The sequence below is a fragment of the Sorex araneus genome, chromosome 1, assembly GCF_027595985.1.
Source record: "Sorex araneus isolate mSorAra2 chromosome 1, mSorAra2.pri, whole genome shotgun sequence".
Lineage (NCBI taxonomy): Eukaryota > Metazoa > Chordata > Mammalia > Eulipotyphla > Soricidae > Sorex > Sorex araneus.
The window spans coordinates 211,608,610-211,628,147 of record NC_073302.1 but is presented as its reverse complement, the minus strand read 5'-3'; positions in this window follow the sequence as shown (position 1 = coordinate 211,628,147).

The window sequence follows — 19,538 nt, the reverse complement described above, 5'->3', positions numbered from 1 at the left end:
ATTGACTTATTTAGTTTTGACCAGCATTTTCATACACAGTTTCTCCTACATCAAGTCATATTCTAGTAAATTTGAATTTGAAAAGTTTGTAGAGACTTCTCTAGGGAGTATTTTCATAACAAAAAATAAATAAAAGGAACTGGAGCTAGAGCTCAGTGGTAGTATATATGAGTGTGTGATTTGCATGTGTGAGGGCATGGATCCAATCCCCACAGTGCAGGGTCATGTGCAGACATAGAAACTTCAGTGCTGATATCCAGGATCTTTTCTGTCTAGTATTTAAGAAACCAAGATATCCTTAATCCAGTTTTCAAATGATATTCTGTAATTATTCATTTCTTAATGAGTTGCTATAGTAGTTTGAATGCAGTTTTTATTTTGTTGAGTTTTTGGTTTAGGGCCACACTTAATGGTGCACAGGGTTAATTCCTGGTCTTGTACTCAGGGGTCACTCCTGGTAGAGCTAGAGGGGACAGTGTGCAGAGCCGGAGGGTCAAACAGGCCCAATACCCTCAAGGTATGCGCTTTAAGCCTGGACTATCTCTCTAGCCCCGAAAGCAGGTTTTGCTACTTTTTATTTAAAAAAATGTTTAAGTAGGGTACAAATTACATACAGTTTTCTGTATCAAGCATTTTGGTATAGTTTCATGCTGATAAGTATATTTACCCTGTTGTACAATAGGGCTTTAGAAACATTTTATCTTGTGAAACTTATATTCTACACTTGGTACAAAAGGAAGTTCCCATTATCTTCCCCACTACCAAACCCTGCTGCGTTAAAAAATTTATTTTACAATTGTGGGTTTTCCAAGTAGTGCTCAAGAAACCTAGGTGGTCCCAGAACCAGCACTTTTATGTAAGGCTCCTCGGCTCCTGCAAGCTGGCGGCACCAGCCATGCTCTAGTACCAAGAACTGCCTCATTGAACCATTGAACCAAGGTTTGCTGTGTCTAGGGTTTTTGCCTTAATCATGCTACTGTCTCTCTGATCCTGTCCTCTGCCCGCTCACCCACCCCATTTTCTTGTTGCTGTTTTGGTTCTGGGGCAACCTCAGAAATTTGGGGTTAGGGTCTACCCTTGGCAGTAGCCAGTGGACCTTGGTGCCAATGAACCAATTCAAGTCTTTTGCATACAAAGCAAGTGATCTAATCATGGGCTAAAGCTCTGGGCCACTTCCCTGTCCTTTGGGGCAAGTATATGTTTTGTGATTATAATTTGATGAGGTCAAAGATAATTTAGGTGGTTTACAAACTGTAGGATACTCTGTGCTTGCTTTGAAGTGTGGACAAGTAGCAGGAATGTGTATTCACAGTTAAATTGTTTTTTCTATGCTGGAAACCGAATCCTGCACAAGTAAGAGCTCCGTTGATGAGATACATCCCTGACCTCATAGTTAGAATTTCTACTACTTGGACTATAAACATTATTGCTTAATGGCACAACTGAAGTATGGTCAAGTCTGCACTTAACAGCTCTCAAAGGTTGTTGGAAACTTTGTAAGCAAAGGATGTAAAATAAAAGCAGATCCTTGAATACCATCATTTTGCTTTAAGGTCAGCCAGCTGGCTGCGATTTTTTTTAATCGGCTTGTTGAACAGAATGAGATTATTTGAGGACCTGCTGTACTCGAGGAGCAGGTATCACTCATAGTTTTGAGAAATACAGTATGCAGTTAAAATCAAAACTGGAATGGAATGAGGCAGAAAACCCGATAATAAAGCAGAGTTACTTTTACAGTATGTAAATATTTGATGAAAGTTGTGAAATTATTTTCAGTAGACCTTTAGAAACACAAATAATCACTGTATTATTCTGATTTTGTTGTGGTATATGACCAACACGCCAGGAAATGTTAACAGCCCTTTTCCTGGCCTACTCAAATCTGTGCTTAGGGTGTCTGATATAGCCATAGTCAAGGCCAAATCCACAGCGAATACATTGAAATGTGGGAAATGATATGTCAGAGACTTGATTTCCTTTACTGAAAGCTGTTAAGGGTCCTGGATAGGAAAGAAACCAGAAAAGATGTTTAAGTGCTAGATATCTGGACATATCTGGTATCTGGGCATAGTCTTCCTATACCCATTTAAAAAAGTCAAGATGGTAATATGTCATCTTATTGGCTACCTACATTAAGCATCTTCATGGATACCATGGAATATAGAATGTGCAATATGTTTGCCATGATTACAATGATGATGATGATGAGGATGATGCAAAGAGTGATCACTCAAATTTAAAATTTTCTATGAACTATCAGCTCTCCCACCTGGCAAGCCCTCAAATGTAGAAGCAACATTTAATGAAAATCCTTAAGCCTTCACAGGGTTAAATTTGTAACTCTCAGGACCTCGAGTCATTCAGCTCTTGGCTCTGGTATGTTTCAGGTCAATTTTACATTCAGCAGGTTTTTATGTGTCAATCTGGAAACTTAATTATCATTTATAAACTTGTTTCCTTGCTAAGAATGTATTTTGAGTCCAAAACAAATAAATTAACAATTTTAAGGAAATGACTCTTTCAAAGTGGGAAATTATTTCAATTTGTCCTTGTAATCCTATATCAGCTTTAATAAAATATTTAAATTCAGTTTTGGAAGGAAAACTATAGCTTAATTTTAATAATGAAGGAGAACAGTAGAGTAGCTAAAAATGAACAATACTGCATATATTAAATTCTTGATACATATTGGTTGAATTAATTGAATACAAAGTCATTTATATTTAGTTATTTGACTTTAAAATATAGAAAAAGACTTTTTAAACTTCAATTGGATTTTACAATCATGTTTTTCGGCTTTGGATATAATGTGAAATTTCACATTTGTGTTTTGCTGACTCTGGGTTAACTCTGCATAGTGAGAAGAGTTAACTTAAAATTCAAAATGTTTCAAGTCATCTACAAATTCGTTTCTCAAAGCACAGATAATCAAATGCAAGTAGTGTTAATAATATCAAGGTAGTGATGGGCTATAGGAGACTGCAATGGGGAGTGTTAACCAGTTACAAGGGAATATTTAAATCAGGGTTGCCAGTACACAAGTGAGAGATCTTATCAAGGGCTTCCTATAATAGTACAAATCAAGAATACCCCAGTGCTAATCATAACATTGGCACATGAAGAATAACTGTATGGTAGATATCTTAAATTATTCACTACTTAAATTGGTGGGCTGAGTTGGTCTCTAGGCCACTTTCTTTTCCTCTCTTGCCTCTTTTAAATCTCTCTCTACTGGTTGATGGGAAAAACCTTGTCTGTTATAGATAAAAGAATATGAGGATGTGATTCTCCTCTCCACGGACTTTATGACTAGAAGTAAGGCTTGTCTCTTATGCGGGTCACCAAACAATGTGACATGGGTCTCAGAAAGACTCGCACCAGATAAGAGTCTCTGGAGACTTTGTCTATAGGTTAAGGAAACTGTAATACTTTCATCAATATTGACTGATAATTGAACATTTTCCATGTGCCAGATGCCCTATGCATCATCTTGTTTAATTTTTACAAAATCTTTTTTTTTTTTTTTGCTTTTTGGGTCACACCCAGTGATGCACAGGGGTTACTCCTGGCTCTGCACTCAGGAATTACCCCTGGCCGTGCTCAGGGGACCATATGGGATGCTGGGATTCGAACCCGGGTCGGCCGCGTGCAAGGCAAACGCCCTACCCGCTGTGCTATCTCTCCAGCCCCTAATTTTTACAAAATGTTATAAAGTTAGTCTTCTGATTAACCCCAGTTTTGTGGTAAAAATGTAGGGATTTACTGAAGTAAATTCATATTTCTCAAACTCATGCAGATGGCAAAATTAGACCCGGAATTCACCCACAGATTGTCAGACCCTAACACAAATATGTTACTTATTCTACTAGAGCTTGCTTTGGTGATGGAGATTTGAGATACAGTGACTGTTCTTTGGGTAATCATTTTGCCCAGTTACTGCCAATTAGTAAAAGTTTATATCTTTATACTTCTTTGTTCTGATTCCTTCCTGTGTCACCTCTAGTTATTTTCTTTACACTTTTCATAACACTCACAGATTGGAAACAAAGACCACAATTCCTGTCCTTTCTCTCTCCTCACTGGAAATCTTGGATTAATTAGGACAAAGGATTAGAAACATGATGACCAGTCAGTGACTCATTCTGTGCTCTTCAGCCTGGCTATCAGGATGAATTGAGATTAGGTATACTCAAGGATATCCATGAGTAATCACTAAGAGCTTTGTCATAGATAACTGTATTGGGTGTGTTTAAATGCACAACTCTGTTTTTCTATTATTATGTGATATTTCATGTTGACTTGTCAAACTGAAAAATACCCATATTGATTTTGCAGAAAGCGTCACATGTGAGATAAATGCACTCAAAGACTACTCACAAGTAGCTCTTTGGAGCTTCAGATGTGAAATGGATCATTCCACAGTCTATAATAGACCCTTCTGTGAGGCTCTTCAATCAAACCTGAGAATCCAAGGTGAAGTTGATGTGGGGAAAGGGGGATGGGTAAACCCTACAGGGGGATTTGCAGAACTAACTGAAAAAGGAGTCTGGGGCATTTGTAGCCTCTTCTTCCTATTATTTTCCTGGGCATAAGAATGCTGTCAATCAGCGTTTGACCTTACATGCCATTTGTGTATAATACCTGGGTACAGCCAGACAAGCTGTAGAGGGGTGGGGTGTCACTTGCACCTATGATTTCTTCCCATTTGCCATTTTTCTGACAACCTTCTGACAAGAGGTTATTTTTAAAGTGGCCGTTCTATTGAGAATTATTACCAGTTTCTCTTTGGACCATTTAAAAATATTCTTATATTTGATAGGGTGAGCTTTTTTAAATCTTTCAGAAGAAGCACAATAATCCCTTTAAAAGTTAGTGATGACTGATTACTTCAGCTAGAAAAAATTGTCATGTTTTGTTCAGTGCTGATGATACTGGTAAGTACATCTTATTTAGAAATCATGTTTATAGATCATGTAATGACTTTTAATTAGTTTGTTTCCAGGAGAGCAATAAGACCCTTAGAAAGGAAAATGGAATTCTTCTGAAATTAATTTTTCTGTCACTTTTTATTTATTTTGGGGCACATTTTCAACTGGACATTTTTAGGTTAATTAAAAAAAACTGTAGAATTTTCAATGGGCTATTTAGTTTGGGGGAGTAGTGAGTCATGGCACTAAATTAAGTAATAAAAACTCTGCTTTGAAATCTATGCTTAAATATAGGAAATATCTGAAAATACTTTTGGATGCTTTGAAATGATGGCTATCCTGAACCTATATCCAAATTTTCCTAAACCACAAAGACTGTTTTGTTTGTAAAGCTCACATATTAGTATAATCTTAAGAGCATATTAATTGCCCAGGAGGTTTAGATATTTGTTTTGTGCATGTGATTAAAGATCACTGCAGCTTATACGAAATAATTTTAGAGATAGAGAAAAATGACTATTGTAATACTTGCTACTCTCAGTTTCCTCTACATCAATGCCCTTACACCTTTCTTTTTTTCAGGCATTTTTGTAGCATCCTAAACAGAAGGATATTGAAGGGAGCTGATTCTGCTTTGATCCTTGCGCTTGTTGTCAAAGCGCTTGGGATTGAAGAGACTGTTGGCCACAATTGACTGTGACAATTAGGAGATGATCAGAGCCCTGGAGTGGAGCACTTAAAGGGTAATTTACATGTCAGTTTGTCGAATAAAAAAAAAAAGATATTCAGCTAAGATTTTTTTCCCTCCGAGCCTTGTAAACTGCAATTTGTGCTCTGGTAAGAAAAACCTGGCAGAGGAGTTAGGATAGCCATTACCATTTGAAAAGAAGCAATCATAAGGCCGCTCGGAGCCCTTTGTCCACTAAAAATGCTGATTTGCAGGCAGTGAGTGAAAAAGTGGAACCATCACTAAATAAAACCTAGAGCTAGGTGACTATGCCCCCCAATCCCTTTGGTGGCTTTTTAAGGTTGGTTAAGGGTGTTTTTTAAAAAAAGTGTCTTAAATCCTATACTTATTATTATTATGACATTGTTATTGCTCGTGAATGCCTTTTCCTAAGAAATCATAAAAGGATGCATTGAGGACGATAGAGGCGGAACACAGCCAACACTCCATGGGCAGACTAGAGCTAGCTGTCAATGGTATCTTCTCTCCTTTCCTTTGTACACCATCACAATTTCCCCTAGTCATGCTTACACTATGCTATTTTCTTCCCACTGTATCAGTATACTCAGGTTTTCCGTTTATATTTATACTTTAATTTTAAAGTGGAATTCTATTTCTAACTCACTTACTGGGCTGAAAAATAATGTAAGTTCCACCTATGATTTCCGATGCACATGTGGTCCTCTTTCTACTTTTCTACCCATTATTTCACAAAAGCTTTAAAAAAAAACTATTTCACTAAATATAGAATGATCACAGTTACACCTCATCCATTTCATTGTGATTTAGAATAAAAAATTAGTTTTTGTGGAGTTCATGCCCAATTCAGTCAGCTTAATCAATGGCTGAATTAGCAGTACTCCTAAATTTAAAAAAAAATAGTTTTCAAACACTTGTGTAGTTTGCTCCCTAAAAGCGATTCTTCCTCCTCTGCTTTCTCATCCATCACTTCCTCTTCTGATGGCTATTACTACTGCTAATAGTTGCAAGATTCCCTTCGGCTCATTAGGAGGGAAAAAAAAAACCTCCACCGGCCATCCTCTCCAGGCAAGTTTAAGCTTGGTGTGTGGTTTTGATCCAGAAATACATATTAACTCTCAACCACAGATACAATTTGCATCATCATAGTTTTGGGATACAGGCCTAAGGTTACAGGGCATTTGCAGAGAGGCAGCAAAGAGTTAGAAATGAGTTGTCTCCTAAAATGTCAGCCGTTTTTTAGGAGAATTTAGAGCTTGTGAGTCTAAGGGAGTCAGAAATTCCAGCAGCTGCCCCCTCTGTCGTTCACGTGCATGTGGTGGGGGTGGGATTCAGACTGTCCTTTCATTAAGGCTATTTCATTAAAGCTAATATGATTTCCAAACAAGAGCTTTATTTGTTATTTTTTTCTCTTTTCTTTTTGGACTGGAGCTATAGCACAGCAGGTAGGGTGTTTGCCTTGCACTTGGTCGATCTGGGTTTGATTCCTCCATCCCTCTCAGAGAGCCTGGCAAGCTACCAAGAGCATCCCGCCCCCATGGCAGAGCCTGGCAAGCACCCCATGGCGTATTCTATATGCCAAAAACAGTAACAACAAGTCTCACAATGGAGACGTTACTGGTGCCCACTCGAGCAAATCGATGAACAACGGGACAACAGTGCTACAGTGCTGCTTTTTATTTTTAAGAAAACAAAAAACATTTTTTTCTCCCCAAGAGATATCTTATGAAAGGTGTTACCTTGTACTTGGGGAGGTTCTGAGAATGGCAATAGTCCATATGGAGACTGGATGAGAGAAGACAGTGTTTATAGATCTCATGTGGCCTCTGACTGTTATTTAGCAAGGCGCTGAGCTTCTTCAGGAAGTTTTTCAACTCTCAGGTTTGCCTTTTGTGCACCAGCCCTTGTAAAGAACCCACAAGCCAGAAAAGAAATAAGAGATGCGTAAGTGAATAGGTTATTAAGTGTAAAGAGGATAATGAGTGCAGGAGAGAGGGTAGGACTGGCTTGCCTTAGCCTTGTGTGTGGAGAATACAGGCGATGGTAAGTCTGTATCAAAAATCAGACACAGCAGGAGGTGTTCATCTCCCAGGTAATGGGTAAATGATGAGCAGATGAGCCATCCTCATATTGATTTAAGCATTTTGTTCCAGCCAGTCACAATTAACTTTGATTTGTTTTTACTTTCCTCTTATAGGTTTGCATTTAAAACACTCTCAGAGCACTAATTGTATAAAATTCTGGTAACTGCACATTCTCTTTTTAGAGAGTTAATGAGTGAATGAATGAAAAGGCAGGGATTATTTGCCATTCTAAGCGAGGATTGTCAGAGCGTTTTTACTTGACTGAAATTGTTTTGGAAGGTGAGCTGAAACAAGAATCTTGCAACCAAACTGAAGTGATGCTGGATGTGGTTTTTTGGATATTTCTCTTTGTGAAACAATTCTGCAGAACATTCTGGGACTTATGAGTTGATTTAAATTTTATTTATTATAAGAGAGTATTTAGGTGGGCTCATATGAAAACTTTAAAATATGTGTATTTGACTCAACAAGTAAATGAGAGTCTTTTGAAAGCTCATTTGGAATTATTGGAAAGGAGTTTTCTTTATTACCAACACAGTGATTTTTTTTTCAAAACACAAATTGCCATGTTGTGACAAAATAAATTATTCAAATGCTTTGAAAAGTTTTAAGAAACATGCCCAAGAAAACAATATGTAAACTGTTAGGGTTAACACTCATGTCAATGTCTTGAAAATTTTGTTGCTACCAGAATGTTCTAGACTTTGGCACTATATTCCAGCACATTTACTCTTTTATTTTAATGAGTAGTTTTTACTTTGCTTGTTCAGTGCTGGCATTAGAGTTAACAGATCGATTTAGCAAACATATATAAAGACTTCTTACTTAAAACAGAATTTGTGTCGACTAATGAATAACTTCTTACTATAAGTATGTCCCTTGCCTTGTTGCATTTCATCTGGTGATCTTAGGGGTACTCTAATTGGATAAATTGCAGCCATGCATAGAATGGTTAATTTAATTATAAATTATAAATTGCCGTTTGTAAATCATTTTTCCTATGACTATCAGATTTGATAGGCCCACCAGCTTGTCCCACTTAGAAATCAAGAACCTGGATAGGCCTGGAAAAAACAAGCCTTTCCCACTGTACTATCTTCCCATGTCCCTCCAGCTTTTTAAAAATAGGATCACCTCTGATAATGCTCAGGGGCCCAAAACTACTCGAAGATACTGGGATAGTAGGCCTAGCCAGTGCTGGCTTGATAAAATCAAAAGGACTTTTTATCTTCTTAATGCTGAGTTTAATTTTCTTTGCTGTCTTCAAAAGATGAGGTGTGACTTGTCATTTCAGAGATAAATAGTCATTTCTGCCTGACTCATATGATGGAGGCTGCAGGGCAAGTGCCCGAGAACCCTGACTTCCTGCCTTGGTCAGGCTCTGACTGGGATAGAGACATAATCATTGCTAGTGGACAGAGGATGCTGGGGAAAGTAAGTTTTTCTTCTTCATCTTCTTTTTTTATTTTGTCTTACTCTTGTGATACAAAGATACCAAGTTTGAAACCTTTACAGTTCTAATCCAGGTAGGATTTTGGAGATGGGAAGAACTATATGTTGTTGCATTTTAATTTTGTTTCACTGAACTGTCCCCAATTGTCTAGTTGGTATTTTTTTTAAGTTAAGCTAAAACTTAAAGGAAATTTGCCAGCTGATTTATCTTAGCTGGAGACTCCAGGCCAGGCTGTTTTTCACTCGGGGCACCCCAGAGCGGGTGGGTGAGAGCCCTCCCTGGCCCCAGGGACCCAGCCCTGGCAGCCGACCTCTACTACCCAACTGCCAGCATGCTCCAGGCTGCTTTCCACACACTCGGGGAGAGCCTCTCACATGAGTGAACATATTCCTGGATCGCGCAGCCATATCGCGGTGGCGTGACACATCATCAAAGAGGGAAATAAATATATATCCCTTTCAGAGAGCCGGCAAGCTACCAAGAGTATCCCACCCGCATGGCAGAGCCTGGCAAGCTCCCCATGGTGCATTCGATATACCAAGAACAGTAACAATAGGTCTCATTCCCCTGACCCTGAAAGAGCTTCCAATGGTTGGGAAAGACGAGTAAGGAGAGGCTGCTAAAATCTCAGGGCTGGAGTAAATGGGGACGTTACTGGTGCCCACTCAAGTAAATCGATGAACACCGGGATGACAGTGATACAGTGATAGTGAGTTTATCTTTGGTCTATCGTTGCTGAGTCATAGAGGACTGGGCTGCTGTGTAGTTGATCAATGACAGAAATATCTCGGGTTTGCATTTCAACATATAAATTTTGAGGGGACACTAACATCCTGCCACTGGAAAATTCTCAGTTTTGTGGCTGTTCATTATCGGCCAGGACTTTTCAGTATAAAGCAGGGACCTTCGGAGACCCGTTTCCCTGTTCTGAAGTAGCCTTCTGATTTCAACTCTGGCTTCAGTGGTCAATTCCTCAAAAGTTCAGGCTTCCAGAATATTTTTTAAGAAACAGGTCATAATTGTACATATCTATATAATATACATAATATGCAATACATTCTATATACGTGTAACACGTATGTTAAATATATACGCATGATATATACGATTTATATGTAATATGTATGTGTGCTTTCTCCTGCTTTTGCAGTTGTTGTGATTACCAGAGATTGTACCCACTAGTTGTGACACTTGCACATACTTGGTTGCTCTGCACCAGAGATTAATCACATTTTTGTTGTACCAGAGCACATAGTCGGTATGTGAACAGTGCCTGCAATCAAATTCTTTTTTTTTTCTTTTTGGGTCACAGCCAGTAATGCACATGGGTTACTCCTGGCTCTGCACTCAGGAATTACTCCTGGTGGTGCTCAGGGGACCACATGGGATGCTGGGAATCGAACCCAGGTCAGCTGTGTGCAAGGCAAACACCCTACCCACTGTGCTATGGCTCCAACCCCTGCAATCAAATTCTTAAGTGGAAATATGGGTCATCATTACACCTTGAGGGATATCCCTCTGCTGCTGGGAGATGAAGCTTATGGAATAACGTTCCATCCCCTTGTTCTTGCAGGCACTTCTGAAAGACATTGGACTTGCTTCTTTGAGGTTCCATTTCAGCAGTAGGGATCCTATGTAACTTTATGGTACATTATTAGACATTTTGGCTAGCTTTGCCTCACTCCATTCTCTCACACCTGTTCCTAAGCATAATCAATATGCATGCAACTGCTTGTCTTTAGAACCCCAGCTAAGATACTCTCAGTGTTTCTTCCTTCCAATACTGCGGTGCTCTCTTGACTCTAGACCGAGATATGTTGCCTCTTTCAGTTCTATGAAGCTACTTTTTTTATCAGAGGGAGAGAATTTAGTCACAGTACCTGCTGTTCAAAAGAGTTATATTAGTTACCAAGGACATCACAATCATTCACCCCACCTGAACTCTCCTTTACAACAGAAACCTCAATAAAATGTGATATGAAAGAATATCAAACCAACCGACCGAATTGACAAAGCAAATTTTATTGAACGCCATGCTTACAAGGACATATAGTCAGGGAATCATTGTGTATTGCCTCATTTGATCATCAGCAATTCACCAAAGAATCAGTGTTTCTATTTTGTAGATGAAGAACTTGAGGCTCAGAAAATTAAGGGGGTTTACTCAAGACTAAGATTTGAGTAAGCTAGTCAGTGGCCTGATAAGCTTTGAGTTCTGATCTGATTACAAAGCCTATTATTTTAACCATTATAAAACTGCTAGAAATTTAAATTTCTTTATCAAGAAATTGTATGAATGGTTAAACAGATAACTGGATTAGAAGTAGAAATAAAAGTTCTATCAAGTCAGGTGATTTTTTTTAATATTATGAGGCTTTATAAAACTATGCCACTTATAAATTTGAGGGATTAGTAATGATTTTAGTAGCATGGCAATAATACTTTTCTTCCTTTTCTTGATTATATGCATTTAGAGTATGCATGCTTATATCTTTGCCCATACTAGATAATGCTCAAGGCCTATTCCTGGCGTGGTGCTTGGGGATTTCTTCTGGTGGTGTTTTGTGCCAGGATCAAATCTGGCGTACCAAGCAAGTGCTCTAGACCTTTGAACCATCTTGCCAGCTTGTCAGGAGAATGACAGGATTATTGTATATACTCTCCTTCTCTCCTCTTTTCAGTTTTTACCTGGATAATCTTATTTTTAGGTTTATAATCTCGTAGCTCTTCAAAAGGTAACTTACACCACACCACCAAATACCAATATTCCTCTACCACTTGTCCACTGATTACTTGCACCCTTTTGTATTTCTTCCAGTTCACCCTTTCAAATATTCTGTGATAGAGTTGGAATCCCAAGGATTTGTTTCCACTGGGCTTTATATGTTCTCTTTTTTTGTTTGTTTGTTTGTTTATATCTCACATATGAATGTGATCATCTAGTTTTTCTTCTTCTGACTTATTTGCTCTAGCACTATTCACGTTGTAGTAAAAAACAAGACTGCATCTTTTATTAGGGGTGAGTGGTATTCTACTGTGTATATATGCCACATCTTCTTTATCTATTTATTTATTCTTGAACACTGGGATTATTTCTGTATGATAGCTATTGTAAATAGCACCACAAAGAACATAGGTTTGCATCTAGTTTGGGGATTAGTTTAACTGATAATTGAACAAAAAAATTTAAACATTGGTCCTGCACATCAATTGTTTTGATTCATATTACTTTATATTTGGCAGAATTGATAGTCATCACATGTATTAGGCAGAGCATTATAGAAAAAATATAAATATACTCCTGTAGCACTGTAGCACTGTCATCCTGTTGTTCACCAATTTGCTTGAGTGGGCACCAGTAACGTCTCCATTGTGAGACTTGTTACTATATTGAATACGCCATGGATAGCTTGCCAGGCTCTGCTGTGCAGGCGGAATACCCTTGGTAGTTTTCCAAGCTTTCTGACAGGGACGGAGGAATCAAACCCAGGTCAGTCGTGTGCAAGGTAAATGCCCTACCTGCTGTGCTATCACTCCAGGCCCCAAATATACTCCAATGAACCAAAACTTTAAGAAGTATCTTTGATAAGTAATCAATGATAGCAGCTTTAAAATGCTTTATCATTTGAGAAAATTTAAAAAATTAAGTTACCAATATAATGGAAAACAAAATATCGAGCCAGAGCAGTAATACAAGAAATAAGTCATTTGTCTCGCCTGTACTCAAACCCTATTCAATCATGAGCACTCTGTATGATCCCCAAGCACCTTTCAAGGTCACTCTTGGGCAGAGGCAGGAATTGCCTCTGGGTACCACTAGGTGTGATTCAAGCACCCCGCTACCTCTCCACCACAAAACCATCAACCAAACAAAAACCAAAAAAATCAAAGTGCAATATTATAATTCTCAATGAAATACAATGAATTCAGGTAATTTAAGGATACTAGGGAACAAAAGTATCAGAAAGTTTCCATCCAATGGCATAATGGGTGGACTAGATAAGCCTAGGAGTGCTGGAATCGAATATAATAAATATGAACTTCTGTGGATCTAAGCAGTAGCTACTGAAAAGCCACAAGTTCTAGTCTCTTTTTGTGAGAGGATGGAGGAGTTAATAACCCTTCTTTATAGCTTAGCTTTGGGGAAAAGGAGAATCATCACAATTCTTCTCTATCTCTTACTTAAAAATTAATACATTTATGTATATTATCATTTTGAATCCTGTAGAAACTGGATATATTCTATAAATTTATCCTCTTCTTTCAATGCATTCCTCGATGTAGAGATAGTGGGGTACCTTGCAAATCTTCCCTGTGTATTTATTAAACAATGTAGCTTAAAAATTTCTTCAAATTGCCTTGTAGTTAAATACTCAAGACATTTTCTAGGACTTTTATGAGATTGTTAGTTTTAAACATTCAAACAGATGAGCAAATATAATTCTTTTTGGGCTTTTCTGGCTATGGTTGGCTTTTTGTGACAACAAAATTAACCTTGAGAGTAAAAGCTGAAATTATAGCAATTCTAGTACCAATATTACTGGCAGAATAAACTATGCCAATGAAGAAATAATGGTATCAAATGTAATTCACTTTTTCCATAATCACCAATGTGAGCTATGTAACAAGCAAGAGTAGGAATTTTTCCTATTGGATTATAAGGCTATGAGGGAGAGTTTGATGTTCTGCCATTCAACATTTGGCATGGAAATACCCCAAGACAATTCATTTCAAAGTAATAGAACCTTAACATATGTACTTCTGATATTCCACCTAGGTGCTCAGGGCTTACTCCTGGTTCTGTGCTTAGGGATCATTCTAGCAGTGCTTAGAGGACCATATGCAGGAACTGAACTTTGGTTTACCACATGCAAATCAAACTCCTCAACTCTTATAATATATAAAGTTTTTTGTATATAAGAATCAAACTTCTTTGCTTTTCTGTACATTTTAATTTTTGTTGACTGACTTCTAATAGACAATTAAAAATATAAATAGCAAAAGGATATCACTCTTGTGTTTAATTTATAAAAATTATCTTCTACATTGGTGTATGAATCAGTAATACATAAATTAACATAAATTACATATCTGGTTAGGAAAACTAGACTCACATGTATCTTTATATAACTAAGGATAGAAATAAGAATAGATTTGATTCAGAATATTTCTTAGACCAAATTTAGAGTACAGGTCATCTTCTCTCAAAATGCTTAAGGCCGTATCTGATATTTGATCTCTTGGTCTATTCTGAATAGTGTTAGATAAGTATCTTAAATTATAAAGATAAAAATGTAAACGAAGAAGTCTTTAGTATCTTTACTAGGCAGACATTAATGACAACTTTATTAATAGACATCTCCCTTTCTTGTGTCCTAATGTGAAACACTATTTGATCACAATTCTTTCTGATTCTTGAGTTCCTGAAAGTTAGTCTGATGAACCTGCATTCTTCTACAGAGATGAGAAACATACCTTATTTTTACCCGTGCATCACTTGTAGTTGTTGACAGGCTTGAGAATTACTAATAGCTGGCTATATAGCTGATGAGTCATGGATTCCCATCAGCTACTGTCCAGATAGCAATAAACAAGTTGCTTTCTGCTATACAGTATACTTGTGAAATACCCAGCCCTCTCGCCTATAGGCTTACCGTTCAGGAAAGTTGCCTCAATGGTCTAAAAGAAGGATGACTTCACTTGTGAATATTGGATATTCTCCCAACTCAGAAGCATATGAAAAAGATAATTATGGTTGCCAAGGCCTAAAAGCTGCTTTAAAAAACTTTTTCTGGTTAAAATTGAATTTGGTATGGAAAACCTCTCCATTTATTCTTCATTTGAATTATAAGTGATATGATCAAGATTATAAAGTATTTTGTCCTTGGATCTCTTTGCTCTGGACACAGGGGCCAGATCATGCAGGGTCCTTACGTTTAAGCTGATCTTTGGTTAATAGCACCCTCTGTGTCTTCTGCTTGTTATCATGGACTTGGTTGTGTTGCTATTGATTTATTGACTAATAGTGTAGTGATCTTAAAGATGGTATGAATGCACATCTAGCTAAAAATTTAGATACTGGTGGTTTATAAGTTTTATTTTATTATCTTATTTTCTAAATTCAATGTTTGCCATACAATTTTATTATCTACAATACTATTTAATATATACATAGAGAATATGTGATAACAAATTTCATGTACTATAACTTGTCATTGCAAAATACACAAATAGAGAGACCTGGTAAAATGAAGCAAAACTTAGAAAAATGACTTCTGGGTATACTCTAGTTTTATAAGCTTAAATAGCAATTTAGGTATAAGATCTTTCTTTCTCTAAAATTTAAATAAAGGAATTGAAACAAATGTTCTTTAATCCCCCCCCTTCCCTTACCTCTGTGTTCTGACTCCATAATAAGTGTTTCTATCATTAAATGTTTTTGATATTTCAAAGTTTTCTTTAGGTAAATCATTCTCATTATTATCCTGTGAAATGTTAACAATACATTGAGCCTTTGACAAGAAACTTTTGTTATTTTATTGGACAGGTAAAAATAATTAAAAAATTATAAAATGTTTTGGACTTATTCTCATGTGTCAAAAATATAGCAATAAAAAAAGATTTTATTTTAGATAAGTGTATACAGGCTTTGGTTGGTTCCAGGATGATAACAAGGTGTTAGAATCATAGAATGAAGAACCGCAGATTTGTGCTTGGTCGTCTGCCAGAACTACAGGGTCGAAAGAACATGTCGATTTATGTATATTCTCAAGATTTGTTATTCAGTCTCAGGCTGTTTGACCATTTGTTAGGATTTATCTTCTATTTTGGATTCTTAACTTTAGATGGAGTCTTAGAATAAAAATATTGAGTAACTAAATGTTAACTGTTAGAATTCAGGAGACAGAATATAGACAGTGAGAAGGATAAATCATCAGAAAAAATTAACTTGTCTGACCAAAGCTAAGAAAAATTACTCTTACTATATCATATGTTACTTGGAAAATAAAAGAATGTATTCAGCAAGCATAACACTATATTGAGAATTTTAGTTATTTCAAATATAGCTCCTAATAGCACCCAGAGCAAACTATTAACTTTTATATTTTACATCTATTGCTTCTTAATAGTCTTGTAACCTCTATATCTTTGAAATGGGTTATTTTTTAATCAATATTTTATACCTGAAATGTCAAGTTAATATTATTGATCTTGGCACTAAGAGTTTATTGTGCTGATATCTCTTAATGAGCATAATTTACATTAGCATAATATTATTTACCATTTCTATTTTTAGAGTACCTTCTTTTACATATGTGTCCTATACAGATTATACATTTCCATTTGATTATAATTGATATGTATAACTATAAACTATACATCACTATAATCATTCAACAATAATGTTTTAACTAGCATTAATAGCAGGCAAAGTGCTTGTGTTTTCAAGAGTTCATCTACCAAAGGGAACCGGCCAGGGATGGGGGAGATGGAGAGAAAAAAAAAGAATAAAAGAGTCATGCTAGACTTAGGGTATAAAACAGTAAAAAAATGATTTGATACAAGGCTTAAAAATGTGCCAATAAGAAAAAAAAATCTAAGGATTAAATTCAGCATTTGTTACTTAATAGCATTTGTCATCTTCCAATTTTTCATATGCAGCAAATTTCAAATCATCTTGCTCTTCCAAATGCCTTTGTGTATTGTGTATCTTTTTTTCATATTCTTTTGGATAACATTTGAGAAAAATAAGACTACAACAGTCATTGATTATACTCGGGATGGAAGACAGTTGTAAGACTCGGGAACAGGTGGAGTATGGATGATGGGGAATATTCACTTTTTGTGCCACCATTTTGTAGCTATTCAAAAGAAAAAAATTTTTTTTAGCAAATGGTGGATATTGTTTCTTTACAAAGAATGGTTTTGTACTGGATCCATCTGCGAAGTATAAACATGTCATCAGCACTCATTTTCCATCTCCAAAAAACATTCCCTATGTCCATATTTGATTTTCAAGTGCATCTGTGCTCTGATGGAAACCCTCCCAACATGCTGCCACACAATTGCAAACCCACACATTTCTCTCTTTGAATCGAGCATTCACGGGAGCCTGGCCTCCCCTGGTTCTGTGCTTGTTTGCAAGTTGCAAAGGTCCTCCGGCTGACCCCAATAAAAGGAACTTCAATGTCCCTGGTAAGGTCAAATTGTTCCTTATAGGGAGGTTATTTTGTCCATAAAGATTTTTTTCTACTATGCCTCCCCCCTATTTTTTCTTTCTTAAAATCTCTCATTTTGCCTACACAACAATTAATTATTAGCAGTTGTACTGTGGAGTTTCTCATGAACTGAACAGTTTAGGAAAGAAAGTAAAGATCTTGGTGTTAGCTTGGTTATTCAGAGTCGAGGTAGAAAAGGCGAGGAGTTCACCTCAGAAATTTGAAAGCGAGCATTCTGAATGGGAAGTTCTTAATGTTATTGATAGTCGCATAACCTGAAAGAATTTAAAACACCACTGAAAAAAGTTTAATCTTTTCCTAAGTACACATTCAGAGGGAACTCTTTGGAACAGAAGTGTGTTTTATTTTCACCTCATTATTTTCTGTACCAAGAACCAGAGTTACCTTTGCGATGGAGCCACGAAGTAAGCCTCAGCTTGTCATTTTTAATCAGGTTGTTTTAGGTAATTTTTGTGATGCCCCTCATTACTGGATTGTTTATCAATAGGTGCAGCGAGTGTCACTAGCTTTTCTCATCAAACCAGGTCTGACAAAGCGGCCCGGCGCATGGGAAAGAGGCAGCTAGGTGAAACTAATGCCATAGATGTTTGATTCATTAGGAGCTTATTGTTAACGGGGATGTCTGATTGTAAAGACGCAGCCAAGCAAAAGAGTGCAGAGTAATCAGTTGGATTTATAGTTTGCAGGGCTCAGAAAGAAAAAAAAATCAACATAAACCTTTGGATATAGCAGAAACAGAAAAATCCCCTTTGGGCAGCCCTAACCTGGAACCAGCCAAATAAGGTCATGCTACATGAAGGTTTCCTGTGAGGTGATGGGAGATAGAGGCGGATTAGAGCCATATGGCATGGCCTATCATACCTTCTGACTTAAGATAACAAAGCCAAGCTTTGTGCTTCACTGTTTTTGACTGACATCATCAATTTTATTTTATGTTGGTCACCTCCGGTAACAGGAAAAAATGGCCTGGGGTTGATAACGCATGCTTCCCCCCCCCCCCTTCTTTTAGTATTAAGATGCCTAGGAGCTAGTTTTGTGCTGTTAAAAATTTCAAAGAATTAGTAGCTTACTCTTCTATCGCCCGTCCTCCAGCAACTCAGCCCCCCGCCCCCTTGTTTTCAGTTTGTACCTTGCAAATGAGAGGCAGCCTTATTCAGAACCAGATGTAAGGCTCCTAGCGAATGAGCATAAGCTGGTGTACTTTAAGCCTAATGGGAAGTTTTATATGCAAGGGCCTTGAACTGATTAGTATAATTCCCTCTTTAATACAGCTGTCCCTCCAGATTAAGGTAAACCAAATGTTGCAATCAGAGATTAGTGTACCTTGCCAGTTATTAACAGCCCCGGTGCTCAGCAAGCACGTCGGACGCTAATGCTGTGTATTTATTTGCCACTTCCCCAGTGTAACTTGAACTTCTGCACCTGTCAAAGAATTCCAGCGGAGAGTGGGACATTATTGAAAAGCAAAAGTTTGATACCTGTGCACCTGTTTTATTTTGTCACAGCGTAGATTTTCTTTGGGTGTGCCAAGACTACCAGGTGTTTTTTCTTTTAGGTTTTTTTTTTTTTTTGGTTTTTGTCAAGAAAGACTTTACATAGTAAGTTTCATTTGTTACTTTCACAGGCTTTCTTTGATATAATCGGAGAGCTACTCACCTAAGCTGAAGAGAATGGTGGTGGTGGTGGTGGTGGTGGTGGGGTGTGTGTGTGTGTGTGTGTGTGTGTGTGTGTGTGTGTGTGTGAGAGAGAGAGAGAGAGAGAGAGAGAGAGAGAGAGAGAGCGAGAGCGAGAGAGAGAGCGTTTAGAGAGAGAGCGTTTAGAGAGAGAGAGAGAGAGAGAGAGAGAGAGAGAGAGAGAGAGAGAGAGAGAGAGAGAGAGAGAGAGAGTGTTTTCAAAATTGAGGTAAAAAGTGAGGTTTCTTTCCCAGAAAACACCTCTCTGTCTCCTGTGCTCTCAGCCCGGGCTGAGGAATCAGAAGGTGGGACCCACAGCTGTAATGTATTTGGCAGGATATCCTGCCTTCTTGCAACCCAGATGTCAAGAAAGACAAAGTCCCGGCTATCTCAGAAAGATCTGACTGTTTCTCGGCCTCCCTCATCCCCACCCAGGCTGCTCTTCAACTCTGGG